The sequence below is a fragment of the Pan troglodytes genome, chromosome 22, assembly GCF_028858775.2.
Source record: "Pan troglodytes isolate AG18354 chromosome 22, NHGRI_mPanTro3-v2.0_pri, whole genome shotgun sequence".
Lineage (NCBI taxonomy): Eukaryota > Metazoa > Chordata > Mammalia > Primates > Hominidae > Pan > Pan troglodytes.
In genome coordinates, this window is record NC_072420.2 from 41,145,317 (window position 1) to 41,164,484 (window position 19,168).

Consider the following 19,168-nt stretch of genomic DNA (forward strand, 5'->3'; position numbering starts at 1 on the left):
ACCCGTATTATATCAATTTGTAATTAAAGAGTTAGCCATTATAAAAACTAAAAACAGCCCACATTTTCATATTATGAAAAGAAATATTGCACACACACAGAAAAAGAGGGGAAAATGCAAAATAAAGATATGAAGAGAAAGAATAATGTAAAATATGATATTTACAACGTGAATGTGCTACATATGCCTCCCTTTGGACCACAAACTTAACTATACATTGTTTTGGTAAGTTTTAAAGTATTCACAAATATCAAATACTAATAATGTGGAAAGGCAAATCAGGCAAATTGGAAAGGAAAGCCATGGCCATGTTCTGAGTAGCAGACACAGTTAAAACAGGGTAGAGAGCATTCCTGTGACAAAGCATGGCCCTTTATGATGACTAAGCATATACTCAGCAACAAACATGTAAGAGGTATGAATATGTGCACATGATGAAAATATTACATCAAATTTAATAAAGTGAAACCTACAAGAATTTTTTTAATAGGCAGAAGTATGTCAATAGTGAGGGACTTCAATTCACATCTCTCAGTCCATGACTGACCCAGTATACAACGAAAGAAAAATAATGAAGATTTAAACAATATAGTTATATCTATTTGTACTTTACCTAATTCTATAACCTAAGGACAGATAATTGACCTTCCTTCCCAGCAACTGAGGAAAAAAATGCCAATCTTGAAGACATGTTAGGTCACAAAGAGAAGTTCTTTAAATATTTCCCCACAAAGTTATAACTTATCAGGATTTATGACCAAGAATTCACTCTTGAATTACAAAGGAAACAAAACCAGAGATTGAAGAACATTTACAAAAGTTGTATATGAAGTAGAACCTAGGTAATATGTTAAAAGCAATGCTCAGGAGACATATTAAGTCTCGTACACATACATATATAAATAATAAGAAAGGATGAAAATAAATGGCATAAGCATCCAACTGAAAGAACTAGAAAAAAGCCAATAAAATATGCATGAGGAAAGCAAAAGGAACAAGTTAATAAAAACGTAAATACAAGAATGAATGCATTTGAAAACAGAATCATGTTAGACCTATTAAGTAAATGTAAAGTTTTAAGATAAAAAATTAGATTGTTGATTAAACATCAAAAGCAAAAATAATGAAGATTTAAACAACATAGTTAGATCTATTTGTACTTTACCTAATTCTGTAACCTAAGGACAGATAATTCATATTCCTTCCCGGCAATCAAGGAAAAAATTGCCAATCTTGAAGACATGTTAGGTCACAAAGAGAAGTTCATTAAATATTTCCCCACAAAGTTAGAACTTATCAGGATTTATGACCAAGAATTCACTCTTGAATCACAAAGGAAACCAAAACGGTGACTGGAGAACATATACAAAAGTTACATATGAGAGTAGAACCTAGGTAAGATGTTAAAAGCAATGCTCAGGAGACATTTTAAGTCTTGTACACATACGTACCTAAATAACAAGAAAGGATGAAAATAAATGACATAAGCATCCAACTAAAAGAACTAGAAAAAAAATCAATAAAATACGCACAAAAAAGCAAAAGGAACAAGTTAATAAAATCATAAACACAAGAATCAATGCATTCGAAAACAGAATGATGTTAGAGCTATTAAATAAATCAAAAGTTTTGAAATAAAAATTAGATTGTTGATTAAACTAAGCAAGAAAAGAAGAACAAAACACAAAATTAGAAATGAGAACAGGGAATGAATCAGATAGTGATGAAATTAAATGCTAGAACATACCGTTCGATAAGAGAAGGAAATTAAAACTGCGCATATTAAAAAAGAAAGGAAATTACCATTGTTTGCACAAAATATAATTGCATAAATAAAAAGTTCATGAGAACCAATGGAAAAACTCTTAGACATGGTAAAGATAATTCAGTGAAGTGACTGAGTAAAAAGTAAAAGGTAAAAATAGGTTGCCTAAGTATGTATAAAGAAGCATGATTTCGGATCCAAGATCCATGCACAATAGAAACAAAAAGCATAAGTATAAAAAATGTGTACGAACCATATGAACAGCACGTTGAAATGCGTCTTTACTACACAAAATGACCATTGAGTAAGCGGAATGCAGACTCTACTTAAGACGGGAACGCAACATCCTAAAGAAAGCAATGCATGAATTAATCTATATATTTCAAACAACTCTAGCAAAATATGAAAGATATTTTTTTCTCCAGCAAAGTAATCCAGTTTTAAAGTAAACATGCAAAAACAACCAGATTTTAAAGAAAACCAGCCCCTCACCCCAAAAAAGGAATAAATAAGGTAGCAATCGGTAGGAAAAACAGAATCAATTATGGATAAATGGTGTTGAGGCAACTGGAACTTGTGGAAAAAACTAAAATTGCATTCCTATCGAATTCATCAAATAAAAACAAGTTCCACGAGATCATGTCCTTTGCTGGGACACAGATGGAACTGGAAGCCATTATCCTCAGCAAACTAACACAGGAGCAGAAAACCAAACACCGCATTTTCTCACTTATAAGTGGGAGCTGAACAATGAGAACACATGGACACAAGGAGAGGAACAACACACACTGGGGACTGCTGGTGGCATTGGGGAAAGGAGAGCATCAGGATAAATAGCTAATACATGCTGGGCTTAATACCTAGGTAATGGGTTGATAGGTGCAGCAAACCACCATGGCACATATTTACTTATGTAACAAACCTGCACATCCTGCACAGGTACCCCAGAACTTAAAATAGAATATAATTAAATGTTTTAAAAAGTTGGAAAAAAATTAAAAAATAAAAACAAGTTCCAGAGATACAAATGACAAACATAAAATGTTATTATTAGACAAAAATATGGGAAATTTTGTTTTCTATAGCCTAAGATAGCAAAGATCTGAGTATGATACAAAATTATGATTCCATAAATAACTTAGAAATTTAACCACAGAAAAAATAATTATTTACAGCAAAAGCAAAAAGTAAACCAAGTAGGAAAATGTTTTGTAATTTAGACCACAGAAAATAGATCTTTCCTTAAACTGTGAGTAAATCCTATTAATTACCCATTAAAGAAAAAAATCAACCACCCAAAAACATGATGGATGAGGGACATCAATGAGTAGCTAATTGAAAAGGAAATATGATTGCTAAGAAATGTGTGAAAAGATGCTGGTTTTCTTCAAAAGAGAGATGCAAATAAAAAACATGAAATGCTATTCTCAACTGTCAGAACGGCAGAAATAAGAATGCTGGGTGACATGAATCAGCCAAAGAGATATGGAAATACACATTCTCATAGTACTGATGGAAATGAAAATGGATAAAATATATACAGAGACAAATTTGGCAATATCTATCACACGTTTAAAGTGTATATAACCTTTGATTCATGAAGGCTCACTTCTAGGAATTTATACAACAGATATACGGTGCATATGCAAACTTATTGATTTATACGACTATCAGTTACAGCCCTGTTCATAGTTGCAAAAGAATTGAACACAAAATATTCATCAATAAAGGCTAGCTAAGTAAATGAAGTATATTCATAAAATACGAACAATGCAGCTGTTTAAAAAAGAAAAAACATGAATGAAGTATTATTCACATAGGCATAATACTTTACCACTTCTGCAAATAAATTATATATTTGCGTATGCTTATACATGCATAGAGTAGCTCTGAAAGGATACCCAAGAAACTGGTGTTTGCCTATGAAATGAGGAACTGTGTGACTATAGGCAGAAACTCTTAATACAATTGCAAATGACGAACATTATAACAATAATAATAACATTTTCTAAAATCCCTTTTCCAGGACCTGGCACACATACATATGATTCATTACCCACAGTAGGTAGCCCTGCCACAAATACTGTGAGGTAGGTACTTTATTTCCCTGGGTTCCAGCAGTTTAGAGAAGTTAAATGACCTGCTCCAGGTAACCCAGCTCTAAGAGGCAGAGCTGGTTTCACACTCAAGCATTCCAGCTCTGGGGTCTGCGGGGAGGCAGGTGTGACAGGTAGAATAATGTCCCAATCCCCCCACAAATACGTTTGCATCCCAATCTGCAGAACCTGTGAATGTGTAAGGTTTCATGGCAAAGGGGAGTTAAGGTTGCTCCTCAGCTGACTTTAATGTAGGGAGATTAGCCTGGATTATCCATCTGGGTCCAAGGTAATCATGAGTTCTTAAAAGTGGAAGCAAGCATCAGAGCCGGCGATGCAATGTGAAAAAGACTTGAATGGCCATTGCTGGCTTTGGAGAGAGAAGGGACTAATGGATTGTGAGTCAAGAGCTGCAAGTTGTCTCAAAAAGCTGGGAAACTCAAGCAGAACTGCTCTAGAGCCCCCAGAAAGGGACCTAGCTCTGCCAACACCTTAATTTTAGATCACTGAGAGCATTTAGCGCCCTGGACTTCTGACATCCACAATAGTATGACAATAACTTTGTCTTAAGCCACTTAGGTGTGTGCTAATTTGTTAAAGCAGCAGCAGCAGGAAATGAATATGGCAGAAAAGAACAGAAGAATGACCACAGGAAAATAAGGAGGCAGTAGGGAGCAGATGGGATTTTTAACCCACGTCTTTGCTCTTGGAACTCCTTCCTGCAAGTTCAGTTAAGAAAATTTCATGCAGGGAATAGAGGAGATCCCAGCCATACCACCCACAAACAGGAACCCAAGAGTACTTCTATTAGAGCCTGGTACAGAGGCTCTCATGATGTGGCACCAAGACCAGTAGCAGAAGTGTCACCTGAGAATGGGTTAGCAAATCAAATTCTTGGACCCATCTTCTGGCAGCTGGAATAAAAATCTTAGAGCCATGGCTAACACTCTGGTTTGACAAGCCCTCCAAGTAAGCCTGATGTGATGCATGCCTGAGAACCGCTGGCTTAATGTAGCTCTTGGTTTAGACTGAGCAGGGCATCCAAAATGTCACTGCACATTGGAATCACGTGGGGATCTTTAAAAAATCTTCACATCTTTGTTGCACCCAAGACCCATGGAATTAGAATGCTTAGGCAGGGGAGGTGGCAATAAAGATCCCCAAGTGAACCATATGCATGACAGTTTGAAAGCACTGGTTTAGAGCAATAGTTCTCAATCTTGATACATTGAAACCACTCAGGGCCAATTAAAATGTATAGATACCTGGGTTCCATCCCTAGGTGATCTAATTGATTGGCTTACAGCCTGAGTGTCAGGAATCTTAATCCCCAGATGATTCTAATGCAACCCTAAGGTGAAAGCTAGAGCAGAATTTCCACTTGTAGCACCTGATCAGGGTTAGGTGCCACATGGTAAATGTGGGGGCCAGGAGAAGAGTCATTTCCGAACCCCAAGTCATTTCTGAAAAGTCAACTGATATTCAACTTTGCAAAATAGAAATGTTAAGCTTATTTTTATTCCATATAGTTCAAAGTATTTTCAAGAGTTGATTTATTGTATCACTGCAATTGTTGGTACTATTTCCTCTTTGACGTACTTTCTGCTGTAAGGAGTGCTAGGTTGAACCATCTGAAATTGCTTGATTGGTCCACATTTGACATATAAAACAGCGATTTCATATTATTCAGCCTAATAATGAGCATTGTAATATACTTCCTTAGGATACTAAAATGATGGCATTGAGAAGCTCATTATTATTGCACACCTACTAGATAACGGCTTGCAAGCAAGGAGTTATCTGGGAATTTCTAAAATGCACTTTAAAAATAAACCCCAAATGCCTAGTTTAAATCACATGTGGTGAGCTGGACATAGCTGAACATCCAATAACAACTATGCCCAGTGCCCTGATATTCTTCTGTCCATCTCAATCAGCATCAGAAATGCAAGCCTCACTGCTCATACCGAGACCACCCCGTATTGCACTGAATATCTGCTCATTTGTCCAATCGCCACTTCCTCCATCAGTTCTTCCAGTGTGTTCTCTGAAATTCCCCTCCAATATCAGCAGCATAGGCTCTGATCATCCCCACTTTCCCCAGGTCTTAACTGAAACTTGGGCATCCTCTATAGACCCAATCTCACCCCATCCTTTGCAACATAGGCTGCTGCTCTTCCTGACCTTCATCAGGACCAGATAAAGAAAAGGTCCATCCTTGGTCCCCATGCTGGCTTTCAAATCACAGATTGGCACCACCCATCCATGTGCAGGTCCAGACCCCTGCTCCTTAGAGGCTGGTTCCAGAAGGCTGCACCATCATTAACATCTGCTTCCAGCCTCTTTGGCATCCTTCTTGTTCCCTGAGCTCCATCATTTGTCTTCTCATCCCTAGACACCCATCCTGCAACTGTTGGCCTTACCTCATACTTCACTAGAAAGCACCTCTGAAGGTGAGCACCTCCTTTTCTGAAATTCCTCTCTCTTCCTGGCTTCTAGGACAATCCCCCTCTAACCTCTCACCTGATAAAATGCCCACTGCTGGTTCTGCTTTGCCATCTCATCCTTCCCCTCCAAACATCAACTAGAGATTCTCCAGCTGTTTCCTGAACCATCTGCACACTCTTTCCTGAGGTAACCATATCCATTTTCATGGTTTTACCATCCACATATGAATTTCTCCCACATTTCTATCTCCCAAGTCTCTCTTTTGAACTCTGCAGCCTGACTGCTTCCTTCACATCTCTGCGAAGGTTCTCTGAATGCCTTGGAGGCTCCGGGACTGTTCTGGGAACATCAATCAAAGTAAATCAGTAAATCGCTGCCCACATGGATCTTCCTTTCAATGCAGGAGCAGAGAGCAGGTGGAGCAGGGAGCAGGTGGAGCAGGGAGCAGGTGGAGCAGGGAGTAGGTGGAGCAGGGAGCAGGGAGATTGACAAGAAACAATAAACAAGATAAATAAACTAGGTAGCATGTTAGAAAGTGATGAGTACAATGGGGAAAAATAGAGAACAGGCTCAGAGGAAGGTAGAAACCTTTCACAGTCACTTAAATGTAAGACTCCCAAAGCTGAGCCTCAGTTCATGACTCCCTCACTTTAGAACCCCCATACACACAAAAGCATTGCTTTTCATTCTATCTACGAGCACTGTCCAAGCAAAAACAAAACAGGAGTCATTGCGACTCTTCAGTTTTCCTCACTTGCAACATCAGGGTACTCCTGTCCACCCCACTTTTAAAATATATCCGACTTCTACCCACTTTTCTCCATCTTTGAAAGCCACCCTGTTCAGTCCCAAGTTCACCTGGATTCTCTGCATCTGTTCCTGTTCCTTCACTAATTCATTCTCCCCAGAACCATCGTTTTGTTTTGTTGTTTTTTTTTGAGACGGAGTCTCGCTCTGTTGCCAGGCTGGAGCACAGTGGTGCAATCTCAGCTCACTGCAACCTCCGCCTCCTGGGTCCATGCAATTCTCTGTCCTCAGCCTCCTGAGTAGCTGGGACTACAGGCACACATCACCATGCCCAGCTAATTTTTGTATTTTTAGTAGAGACGAGGTTTCACCACGTTGGCTAGGATGGTATCGATCTCTTTATCTCATGATCCGCCTGCCTTGGCCTCCCGAAGCGCTGGGATTACAGGTGTGAGCCACCACACCTGGCCCAGAACCATCTTTGAACCATGTAAATAAAATTGTTTTCCTCTGCTTAAAATGCTTAAAAGTGGCTCGTCTTTGCACTAAAATAAGATCCCAATTCCCTTCATGCACATATAAGATCTTGCCAGATCTGGCATCAGTGTGCCTCTTCAACATCCTTTCTCATCAATCTATCCTTCTACTACTTGGCTTGGGATGTGTTGTCCTTTTGCTGCACGAAACACATGAAATGCTTCTCGGCCTCCTTTGCACCTGCTTTTCTCTCTCCCCACAATGCTGTTATTCCAGTTATCATGAGCGGCTCTTTCTCTTCTTTCAGGTCTGAGCTTAAACGTCTCCCAAAAGCTCTGTTTGAACATTTGATATAGAACTGCATGTGAAAAGGTACCTTCAATGATGAGTAAACTGAGGCACCCAAGTGGGTTAAATCACCTGTTCAAATGGATCCAGATCAACTACAGAAACTCTGTTCCATTAAAAATAATGAGACGAGCCATTCATCTCATTTCCTTTAGAGCACGCATGTCCCACCCGTGGCGTGCAGGCCACCCGCGGCCCAGGACGGCTTTGAATGTGGCCCAACACTAATGTGTAAACTTTCTTAAAACATGAGACATTTTTGCAATTTATTTTAGTTCATCAGCTATCATTAGGGTATTTTATGTGTGGCCCAAGACAATTCTTCTTCCAATGTTCCCCAGAGAAGCCAAAAGACTGGACACCCCTGGTTCTAGAGAATAAAATTATATTCTCTCTCCAAATGCCATTACAGCTAACTCTTGAAATACTTGAGAAAGCAACAATGACCCCTTGTTCTGACAACTTGTTTGATTATAAACACGTTTGGTAAAAAAAAATATATATATATTTTCAGCAAGGTTGTCAAATCTGCAGATCTGTTTGTTTTTGAAGGCATAGAAATAAGAGTAGCATATCCTTGCTGTTTTGGGTGACGGAATCATGCCTGCAAAAATCTCAAAAAGACTGTGAAACATGCAGATGTGGTCACAAGGAGTGCAACAAAAATGGAACTGTTGTTCAGAAAGAAACGCCAGCATCCCACAGACATATGTGTGGTCCCATCTGTGATTCTAAATTCATTGCTTATGAACAACTAAGGAGTTGCTGGAGATCAGAAGCCATCTCTGCTTTTATCCCTTCAGAAGTAAGGCGGCATGCAGCTGGATACATCTACCCCTCCTAGAACTTGAGACAAATGACATTCACTCCTGTCTAGACCCAAGACCTCTCATGCCAATATCACTTTTCATTCCTGAAACTCTGATTTAAAGAGACAGGCTCTGAGGCCATCAACAGTTCCCACCTGATGGTTGATTGTTGATCCACGTAGCCCCAGGGTTACAGCACTGGAAGAGACCATGTACTTTAGACCCAAGCTTGAGAGCCTGAGTCCCCTCCATGGCAATTCTAATGAGTGTGTTTCCATCTCCCTGCTTGAGTACTCACAGTGATGGGCAACTCACTGCTTATCAAGGCAGTCCATTTTTAAAAATAGTTTTTAATAATAATTTATTTCTTAAATGGACTTGAAACTGTTTGTTTTGTTTTTTCAGCTTCCGTTTCTCCCTGCACTGTCCAGGTAAGGAATGTGATCCTATGACAAAGAATCCCTTCTGACCTCTGAAGACAGCTAACACACCTCTTTTCTTTTTTCCTCCAATTTAAATGCCTTCACTTCATTGAGGGTAACATGTTATAAATTTCTATGGGACCACCTCAAAGGGCTTTTGCATTGCTGAGAGTGGACAAGGTTCCAAGGATACTGTGGCTTCTCCCGGACAAATATATGCATTTGATTTTTGCCAGTTTCCAAAAACACTTACAAGAACTGAGTTGAACCTGGCTATCACTTTTCAAATTTACATTGTTTTCCTAATGCAATTACATTTTTTTCTTGTTTATTTCACTTTGTTCATCTGTTGATTATTTTTAAACGCCTATACTTTCAAGAAGTTTAAAATAACTAGATCTTGAGAACCTAGAACATAAGCCAAAGATGTATGTCTGTAGCTAAAGATATTTTGGCCACCAGAGGGCTCCCAGATTTTGATCATTATTACTCTACCTGTATTTAAACAATCAAGACAATTAAGTGGACTTACAGAAACAACAAATTTAAATATAAGCTGTTTCTGACACAAAGATAGGTCACAAATTTTTAGAAACAATTTTATTTGCCTTTGCCTCTTAATTCCAGCACATTAACTTCTTAAACACTGTGCGTATACACAATGATTTAATCCCCACAATCTTCTTAAACGCGAGCGCGCACACACACACACACACACAAAGATTTAATCTACAAAATAATTAGTCTTGATCTTTGTAAATACATTTAAATGTTTTATGACTTACTTGTGTATATCTGCAGAAGTTTTCAAATGACTATTTTGTGTGGAAAGAATAAGTGTTCTGTTTTCAGGAATATGTAGCTTTCTAAAAGTACGTATTTAGAAGTATGAATGATGGCATAAATTTGACTTGTATATAAAATTGATTAAAAAATAACGCTTAATGTCAGGAAGTGTAAGAGAAGAATCAACACTTTTATACATACTTTCCAGAAATGAAACTTAATAATTTGATATGTTTTTGAGGGTAATTTAAAATATGGAATATTGTAAAGTGTACATGAATTTATAATAAGCAGTAACTTATCTAAGAATTGATTAAAAAAATACACAAATGTTGGGATTTTATAAGCAATTTTAAAAATAGTAAAAGTAAAGGAATAAGGACTAAAATGTCATCAATTATGTGAGGGAAAAATAAATCGTGGGACCCCAAAATCACTAAGCCCAAGGGAAAAGTCAAGCTGGGAACTGTATCAGGCAAGCTTGCCTCCCATTTTATTCCAAAATAAGATAGCTACAAAGATTAACAAAACAAACAAACAAACAAACAAACAAAAAGCTACATAGCTCCCTCACAATTTGCCCACTAGGAAATTCCTTGTGGGCCGCAAGATCTTTACCCTAAAATAATTCTGTTGCATTTCACCCTGACGAGATAAATTGATAGCTTATCTTCACAGGTGCGGGACGAAGGACAGAACTCAGTCATTCCTCTGCTCATCTGAGACAAATGCACATCTGATTTGCTTCCTCTGCCCTATGTTTATTTTATCTTATGTAAAAATGCAGATTCACTGAAATTTAAAATTCTCTTTCTCTTTCCCCAGTATCTGCCCTTTCTCCTTTAAATCCCCAAACCCTCAAAATCATCTTTGGAGGAAGGCACAGACCTGTGTCCTGGGTGCACATCCTCAATCGATTGAGACCTGTCTGAGATACTTTTTGGTTTGTAATAAGAAACTAGTTAATTTCATAGCAGTGACAGAGAGAGGAGGAAGAGAAGGAGGGAGAAGAGAAAGGAAGAGAAATACACTATTTCAGAGACTTATAATATTTCAGGGTTACTATGAAATGTCCATGAACTCAAGCTCAACAATCTGAAGTCAGGGAGTAAATGGAAAAACAGCAAATATTGCACACAGGATTGGGGAGGGGGAGGCCTCAAAGGTTTTGGGGTTTGGAGTGGGGCAAGGGCTGAACAAGGAGGGGTTTCCTGAAATTCTGCGTCCTCGTGCCCCCCCTGCACATTCAGGTGCACATTATGCTGCTTCCAGAAGCATCTCGATAGCCTAAGGGGTTTATTCTCTGGCTAAACTGAAACAGATTATTGGGTATTTAAGATGGAAGTGTAGATATTTTCTGAAAGTTAGTATAAAGACAAGAACCAAAAGTCGAAAATTTCTGAACTGTCAAAAAGGAGGAGATTTGTACAACAAAATAATAAAGATTTTTTTTTAAAAAAATTATCTCCATCCAGGAGGTCTGTTTGAACAGTAGGAATTCCAGCGGGAGAGAAAGGTGGAAAGAGTAGGAATGGTATCACCCATAAAGAAATACAGGGAAATCACCCTACATTGAGGGGCAGGAGTGGTTGCATTCCAAGATGCCACTCAGTGCCCAGCACACTACAGCCAGACACATCTTCATAAAGTTATGGGACTTCAGGAATAAAGAGAATGGCCTCAACACTGCCCACCCAAAAGGAGAAAGTGAACTTACACCCGAAGGTCAGCAATCAGAACTATAACAACCCCTACCCTGGCAGCTAAAAGACAATGGAGAAATCATTCCCTTTGCAATTTTTAAAATTTCTACGATAAAAATTACTTCCAAACTTATATTCTTTTTGCAAACATAAGTTCTTAAAAATGTTCTTCTCATGCATCCTTTCTCAGAAATGATGGATGGTATGTCCCGCTGAAAGGAGGGAGAAAAAAAGACATGGGAAAGCACAGGATTTAGGAAATAGGAAATCCAGCATAGGGGCGACGTGAAAAGAATACTTAAGGTGGCAGCCCCTTCAGATTGGAGGCTGGTTGAGGGGCTCCTGGAGCTGTCTCTGCTGGAAAAACAAAACAGAACTAATAAATTCCCTGACAAAGTTGAACATGGGGAAAATCAGTTTGTGCTTTGAAGTGTGGAAATGTTAGATGTTTAAAGCAAAAAGGAAAAATGTAATCATAGCGCACAACTTGGCTTGACACTTAATATTTACATGATTATAATAGATTTAACTAAAATGTAAGACATACTCGGAGGATGGGAATATAGGCAAAGTGACCTAAATTTCTGAACCATCACAATATGAAGTCAATAAATACATGAATAAGACGGAAAAAAATTCAATACCAGAAATTTAGTTAAAAAATAATGAGAGTGATTTCTTCGTGGGAGGAAAATGGGGAATACATTCTCAGTTTTTTGTTGTTATAATTTCTTTATAACCATATGACATTAAAATTATTTGCATGTAGTGTTTGACTAAAAAAATGTAACAATGAGGCATATGTACTCCATGGAAAAGTGTTGTAATAGGTTCAGTGGAAAAAAGGGTTTTAGAATAATGTAATCCCATATATTTTCACTGCAAAATAAAAGGAGAAATCTATCCCAACATGTTTAAAATTTAATCTCTGGGGCACAGAATTACAGGGGCCTCTTTTATCTTAATAATCATTTCTGTTTTCTGAATATAGCACATCAATTTTTAACCTCAATAAACCACAATGATGTAAGTCATGTTATAATTAACATAAAATAATCAAATTGGTATGTTTTATTTCAAGTTTGGATGCAAAAGAAAAAAATTTTGTAACTTAATACACAAAGCTTTTCAACCAATGAGGATTCAGTAACTATGACTAAAACCAAGAGTTCTGTGAGGTCATTAATGTTATGCGTCTGCCTTATAGGAAAAAGCTATGGAAACACAATATTAAAGAACCTTGGATCCTAAAATGTATGCCACAGAAACGTGGCAGGCTTACAATAATGTCATGCCAAAGCCACCTGTGCCATTTGGTGCCTCCTTCATTGGAGCAAGGTTTGCTTCTGTGAGGCTGTCCAAGAGTCCAAGAGCTTTCTGCCCTTTCTTCTCCAGTGCCTTCAACTGAACAGCATCTTGAGCCCAACACTAAGCTTACTCTTAGTCATGCACCTGAAGTGTTTTGTTTATTAGGTTTTTGAGACAAGGTCTTCTCTGTCACACAGGCTGAAGTGCAAAGTGGCATGATTGATGGCTCACGCAGCCTTGACCTCCCCAGCTCAAGAGATCCTCCCACCTCGGCCTCCCAAGAAGCTGGAACTACAGGTTTGCACAACCATGTCTGGCTAATCTTTGTATTTTTTGTAGAGAGAGGGTTTCCCCATGGTGCCTAGGCTGGTCTTGAACTCCTGGACTAAAGGGATCCTCCTGCCTGGATCTCCCAAAGTGATGGGATAACAAGTGTGAGCCACCTCACCTGGGCATTTATTAAAAATTACTATTATTATGGCTAACAAAGAACTTGCAATATTGATTCAGTAGTCTTAGAATGCCACATGTAGAAGACAAATTACAAATTATTTTTGTCTAGCAACTTTCTTTTCATTACAGACATTTTCACGGTTTTCCTCCCTAGACCCTAGCTGTCATATTTGATTTTCTCTAGCCATTTCTTTACTGGTATTTTTCTCCCTTTAATGTGTCAGAGGGGATAAAAACATAAGTGGTAAAGATTCAGAAATGGTAGCTTTCTTTCTCTGAGGTTTAGCATAACCGACATGAACTTCAAGCAGTTAGCCGCAAATTATCTCATCAACTCGAGCACTTTACTTCTAAAGCTCTGACCAAACCTGCAGAAAAAGTCATCTGTTTGTGTGTCAGAGAAATATGCTTATGTCAACTCTGAGAAACCACATTAGGGAAGGAAGCAGGGGAGGTGAACTTCACTAGGTAGAGGCCTTTGGGGCCACTCCTTCCTTCCACAACTATGGGGCTCTATGCCTCCAGCCACCACAGCTAGGCAGTGGTAGGGCAGGTTCTAGATCTTAGGTGCAGCAATTTTTAATCCAGTGCTTTTAAAACAATATCAGCAACTGATTATGCATGAAACAGTACTAGGGTTACAGTCTGCTCCGAGGGCTTGGCCAAGATTTAATAATGTAATCCTCCACAACAACCTGGTCAGCTGGCTATGATTTTTTTCTTATTTTATTGCTGGAGAAACTGAGGCAACAGAGTGTAAACCACCTGCCCAAGGACATGCAGCTGGAAAGTTCTGGAGCCAGCACTAGCTCCCAAGTAGCCTGGCTTCACACTCCTACGCAGCTATTACACAAGCTCTGACTTAGGAGTGACCTGCTCTACCATTTTATCAGTGGGGACAGCAAACAGGAGCAGAGATTTTATTTTACTTTACTTATTTTTTATTTTTATTTTATTATACTTTAAGTTCTAGGGTACATGTGCACAACGTGCAGGTTTGTTACATATGTATACATGTGCCATGTTGGTGTGCTGCACCCATTAACTCGTCATTTACATTAGGTATATCTCCTAATGCTATTCCTCCCCCCTCTCCCCATCCCACAACAGGCCCCGGTGTGTGATGTTCCCCTTCCTGTGTCCAAATGTTCTCATTGTTCAATTCCCACCTATGAGTGAGAACATGCGGTGTTTGGTTTTTTGTCCAAAACAGAGATATAGACCAATGGCACAGAAAGGAGCAGAGATTTTCTAAACACCATGTTCCTTGCCCAGTGACAGAGCTGTCCAGAGCTCAGCCTCCTAACCCTCCTCTCTTTGTGGCAGTTTTAGTTCATTACATCACTTAAATGTCAATGGAATGAGAATGTGTCTGTGCATATATACGGTGAATGTGGACACTTCATTCTTCAGTGCTTAGACTCAGAACAGATGATGTCACATTTTAAAATACGTGTTCTGGAGAAGATGGGTGTACATTATCTTCATACTGAATCAAATTTTAAATTCACTAATAACTATTGAAAGCAATTCAGAAGCAAACCTGTAAAACTAAAGAAAACTTTCAGGAAATAATCATATTTTAATCTATCATATATAAATTCTAATTTTCCTAGTTGTTAAAATTTTAATGGAGGTACACACGCATCTTGTTGTATTGGATATACTGTTTCCCAAATGGGAAAAATCATAGTAAAACTTCCTTTTGAAATAATGTTATTTTGGATTTATAATGACCAAAATCATTAGGAACTTAGAGCTTTAAGGTGATATTGCAGATAGTTCAAAATTAAATGGATGGACAGTCGATTTGGTTTGTTTCACTTGTGTGTCTGTTTTGGAGGAGTGGTTTTTAAAAACGGTTTGTGTGTTTAAATGTATAGTTTTTTTAAAAAGACCTCGTACTCATTTCTCAGAGCAATTATCTGAGGTGTGTCACACTCCGTCCCCTTCTAGAATAACAATTCTCCCAATATGCATGTGTGATGCAGAAACCAGGTGCCAGTTAATGCACATCACTGTGTGGAGAGAAATGAGAAGAGAAAGGGTGTTTGGCCATGCTGATGGTGCAAACACAGTTGTGCACTTCATATTTTTGTTGCTAAGGTCATATGGGTCAGCCCTCTCAGTGGGCTACAAACCCATTTCCCTGGCAAAGCAGACAGTCCATATGGGGCACGGATTTATTTGAGGAGAAGTATCCATGTTGTTCTGGGGGAATAAAGGGGCTGTTCACCAACCAGGCAGAGACCTTCCTAAAAAGCAGCCATGGCAACTCAGTTTACCTGCCAGCAAGAATTGCCAGCTACAGCTAGGTAATGGCTCCGAACTTTTTAAAAACTAAAGAAGAGCAGAATGAATTAGAAAAGCAGAATGTGCTGCAGGCACAGAGAGTGGCACCAAGAGTGGCACATTCATTTTGGACCTAGAGGTGGTTAAGGTTATGTTGTATGTAGAATTTGAATAGACTAAGGCAAGTACTGGAATTAATTACAAAGCTTATTGGGAATCCACCAGTGACATAGGCAGTAACTAAATCAAGAGGGGGCTGAGAAGCCATCTGACAATAACGGCCAACCTAATGGCTGCCATGCTTTCCAATATGATAGACTGCGGATGCCGACCCCTTAGATAATGGCCTGGTGTTAACACCAGCGCAAACATGACCAAAACTGAGGGCTCTGAAATTGGGCAGCGGTCACCTATCAGGTAGATCATACAGGTTCTATGTGTTCCAGAATGTGCATATACAACTATTTTCAGATTTTGTTATGGGCTGCATGAGGTCCCTCCAAAATTCATGTTGAAGTCCCAACCCCCAGTACCTTGGGATAAGGTATTTGGAGATAGGGCCTACAAAGGGGTGATTAAGGTAAAGTGAGGTCATCAAGATGAGCCCTAATCCAGTATGACTGGTGTCATTGGAAGAGGTGGAAGTGAGAACACAGACACACACGGAGGACAACCACGTTAGGACACAGAGAGGAGGCGCCATCTACAGTGTTGGAAGGAACCACCCTGCTGATAGCTTCGTCTTGGACTTAGAGCCTCCAAAACTATGAGAAAACAAATGACTGCTGTTCAAACCCCTGGTCAGTGGCATGTTGTTGTGGCAGCTCTAGCAGATGAATGCAGATGATCATCAAAACAAAGGCACGGGCCAGGTGCAGTGGCTCATGCCTGTATTCCTAGCACTTTGGGAGGCTGAGGCGGGCGATCACCTGAGGTCAGGAGTTCAAGACCAGCCTGGCCAACGTGGTGAAACCAGGTCTCTACTAAAAATACAACAATTAGCTGGGCGTGGTGGCAGGCGCCTGTAATCCCAGCTACTCGGGAGGCTGAGGCAGGAGAATCACTTGAACCTAGGAGGTGGAGGTTGTAGTGAGCAGAGATTGCACCACTGCACTCTAGCCTGGGTGACAGAGTGAGACTCCGTCTTCAAAAATATATATATAAATAAATATAAAAAAAAACAACCAAAAATACAAAGGCATATTCAGTACTGGAAAATTCCAGAAAATGGTCCAAGCACCCCTTGGCATGTTCCTTTGCAGCATATAATATTCCATTTAATTGTTTTCTTTCTTTCTTTTATTGTAGGCAATACTTTTCTTTGTCCATCCAGAATCCTAACAAGCATTGTAAACAAATAAACACATAAAATAGCTAAAAATGGAGCAGCAGCCGCGGGAGCTGCCGCCCTCCCCTTCCCCTCTGAGCTGGAACAGCCCCTGGGGCTCCCGCAGAGCAGAGTTTGAAAAATGCCGCTTCCATTCTGGTGCCTCACAAAGATCTAACATGTCAGCGAATTACCTCAGGTTTGCACATTATCATTAATCAGGGGCATCGCAGGGGATGGCAGCATCCCCCAGACATAATAAATAATGGTGAACTCAAGGTTTCTGCAGGCGAGTGCGTGCGTTCTGCCTGGGAAGGGCAGTCCGTGTCCATTAGAGACTGAGGGGAACGTTGTTCTTGCCGTGTCCTCTGAGGGTTCCCACGACGAGAACTGCCAGGGAGCCCTGCTCGTTCAGAGACCCAGTGCAGGCAGACCCACACCTGGGCACCTGGGCCAGAGACCTTCCACGGAGCTCTGCAGGCTCTCAGGGCTTCTGAAGACTGGCATCTCTCCAGCAAAAAAAAAAAGCCCATCACCCCAGTCAGTAGGCTTGCTGTTGCCTCACCTACCCTGGATGCTGAAGTTGGAGAGCACTTAAGGTTTCCAGAAGTTTCTCCAGCCAGCAAGATGCTCCACCCTCCTCCTTCACACTGTCGTGCGCAATTAATTACAAGCTTTCATATCTTTGATTCTGAAGGTGCATTAGCACTTCAGCTGGCTCCTCTGGGTCATTCTTGGGTTTATTCCACGTTTAAACCTTCAAAATCTGTTTTTATTTAGGTCTTGGCATTCAGGCCAGTGCCCTTCAGAAGAACACGAGGATGGCCCGTCTTCCAGGGCTGGACTCAGCCCACCTAACTGGCTCAGCAAGATCCCTGCTGGTGTGAAACTTGTCACTGGATGTGGCAGGGAGGCTTCTCCTAGAACTGGACTGGGGCCCCCTTCGTCATGATTGTAGATTAGAGTCAGGGGCTCTTTGTGTGACCTTCGTCCTGGCCTCCTTATGATTTGAATCACGTTTTCCTCAGTGGCTTGATCAATGTGTTCATTCACGAAAGTGCTGACTTTCCCATACAAACTGGTCAGCCTGGCCGGGCGCAGTGGCTGCACTTTGGGAGGCCGAGGCAGGCAGATCACAAGGTCAGGAGTTCGAGACCAGCCTGACCAACATGGTGAAACCCCATCTCTACTAAAAATATAAAAATTAGCCGGGCTTGGTGGCATGTGCCTCTAATCCCAGCTACTCAGGAGGCTGAGGCAGGAGAATCGCTTGAACCTGGGAGGCGGAGGTTGCAGTGAGCCTAGATCGCGCCATTGCACTCCAGCCTGGGCAACAGAGTAAGACTCTGTCTTAAAAAAATAAATAAATAAATAAAATAAAAAAATAACACATCAGCCTATTCCATTTGAGTAGTTTCAAGTTTCTTTTGTGTGTAAGTTGGTATTTCATTCAATTTTTGATTTTGTAGGACATTCGAACTATCTGTCAGGTTATCCAATCCTATTAGGCTTCTTTCCTCCACAAGTGTTTCATCTTTGGGTGGGTGCTTCACTTCCATGCTGTACTAACCACCTCATAGAGAAAGGGGCTATGCCAGAAATGTCCTTGTATTTCTATAGGAGGGTCCCCATTTGGGTGCTTCACTCCCATGCTGTACTAATCGCCTCATAGAGAAAGGGGCTATGCCAGAAATGTCCTTGTATTTCTATAGGAGGGTCCCCATTTGGGTGCTTCACTCCCATGCTGTACTAACCACCTCATAGAGAAAGGGGCTATGCCAGAAACGCCCTTGTATTTCTATAGGAGGGTCCCCATTTGAAGGCCCTTAGTGAAGGTATATTGATAATTTTAGGGAGATAATATGGCATGAGAAAGGGCAGTCAACTCTGAGTTTGAGCTACAGCTCAGCCATTCATCATGGATGTGAACTTGGACCATTTCTTAACTTTCCTGAGCCTCAGTTTAGAGGCTAATATAACCCATTGAGTTGTTATGAGGCTTTAATTTTTAGATAACATTAATATGCATATATTGCATGCAAAATGCACAGGTAAGTGTCTGGCACATAGTGATCAATTTATCATAATAATATTGAAGATGATAGTGACAATCACAAACATTTAATAAGAGGTATGTTTAAAATAGAGTTTGCTCACAACCTTATCAGCTAAAATGTTTGTGGTCTT

General features: G+C 40.0%; 1 protein-coding gene across 4 annotated transcripts in view; it reads right to left on the reverse strand.

Annotated features, from left to right (window-relative positions):
* The window catches only part of DSCAM (DS cell adhesion molecule), a 939,729-nt gene that overhangs the window by 443,828 nt on the left and 476,733 nt on the right, over positions 1–19,168 (reverse strand). The gene's annotated exons all lie outside the window — the stretch shown is intronic.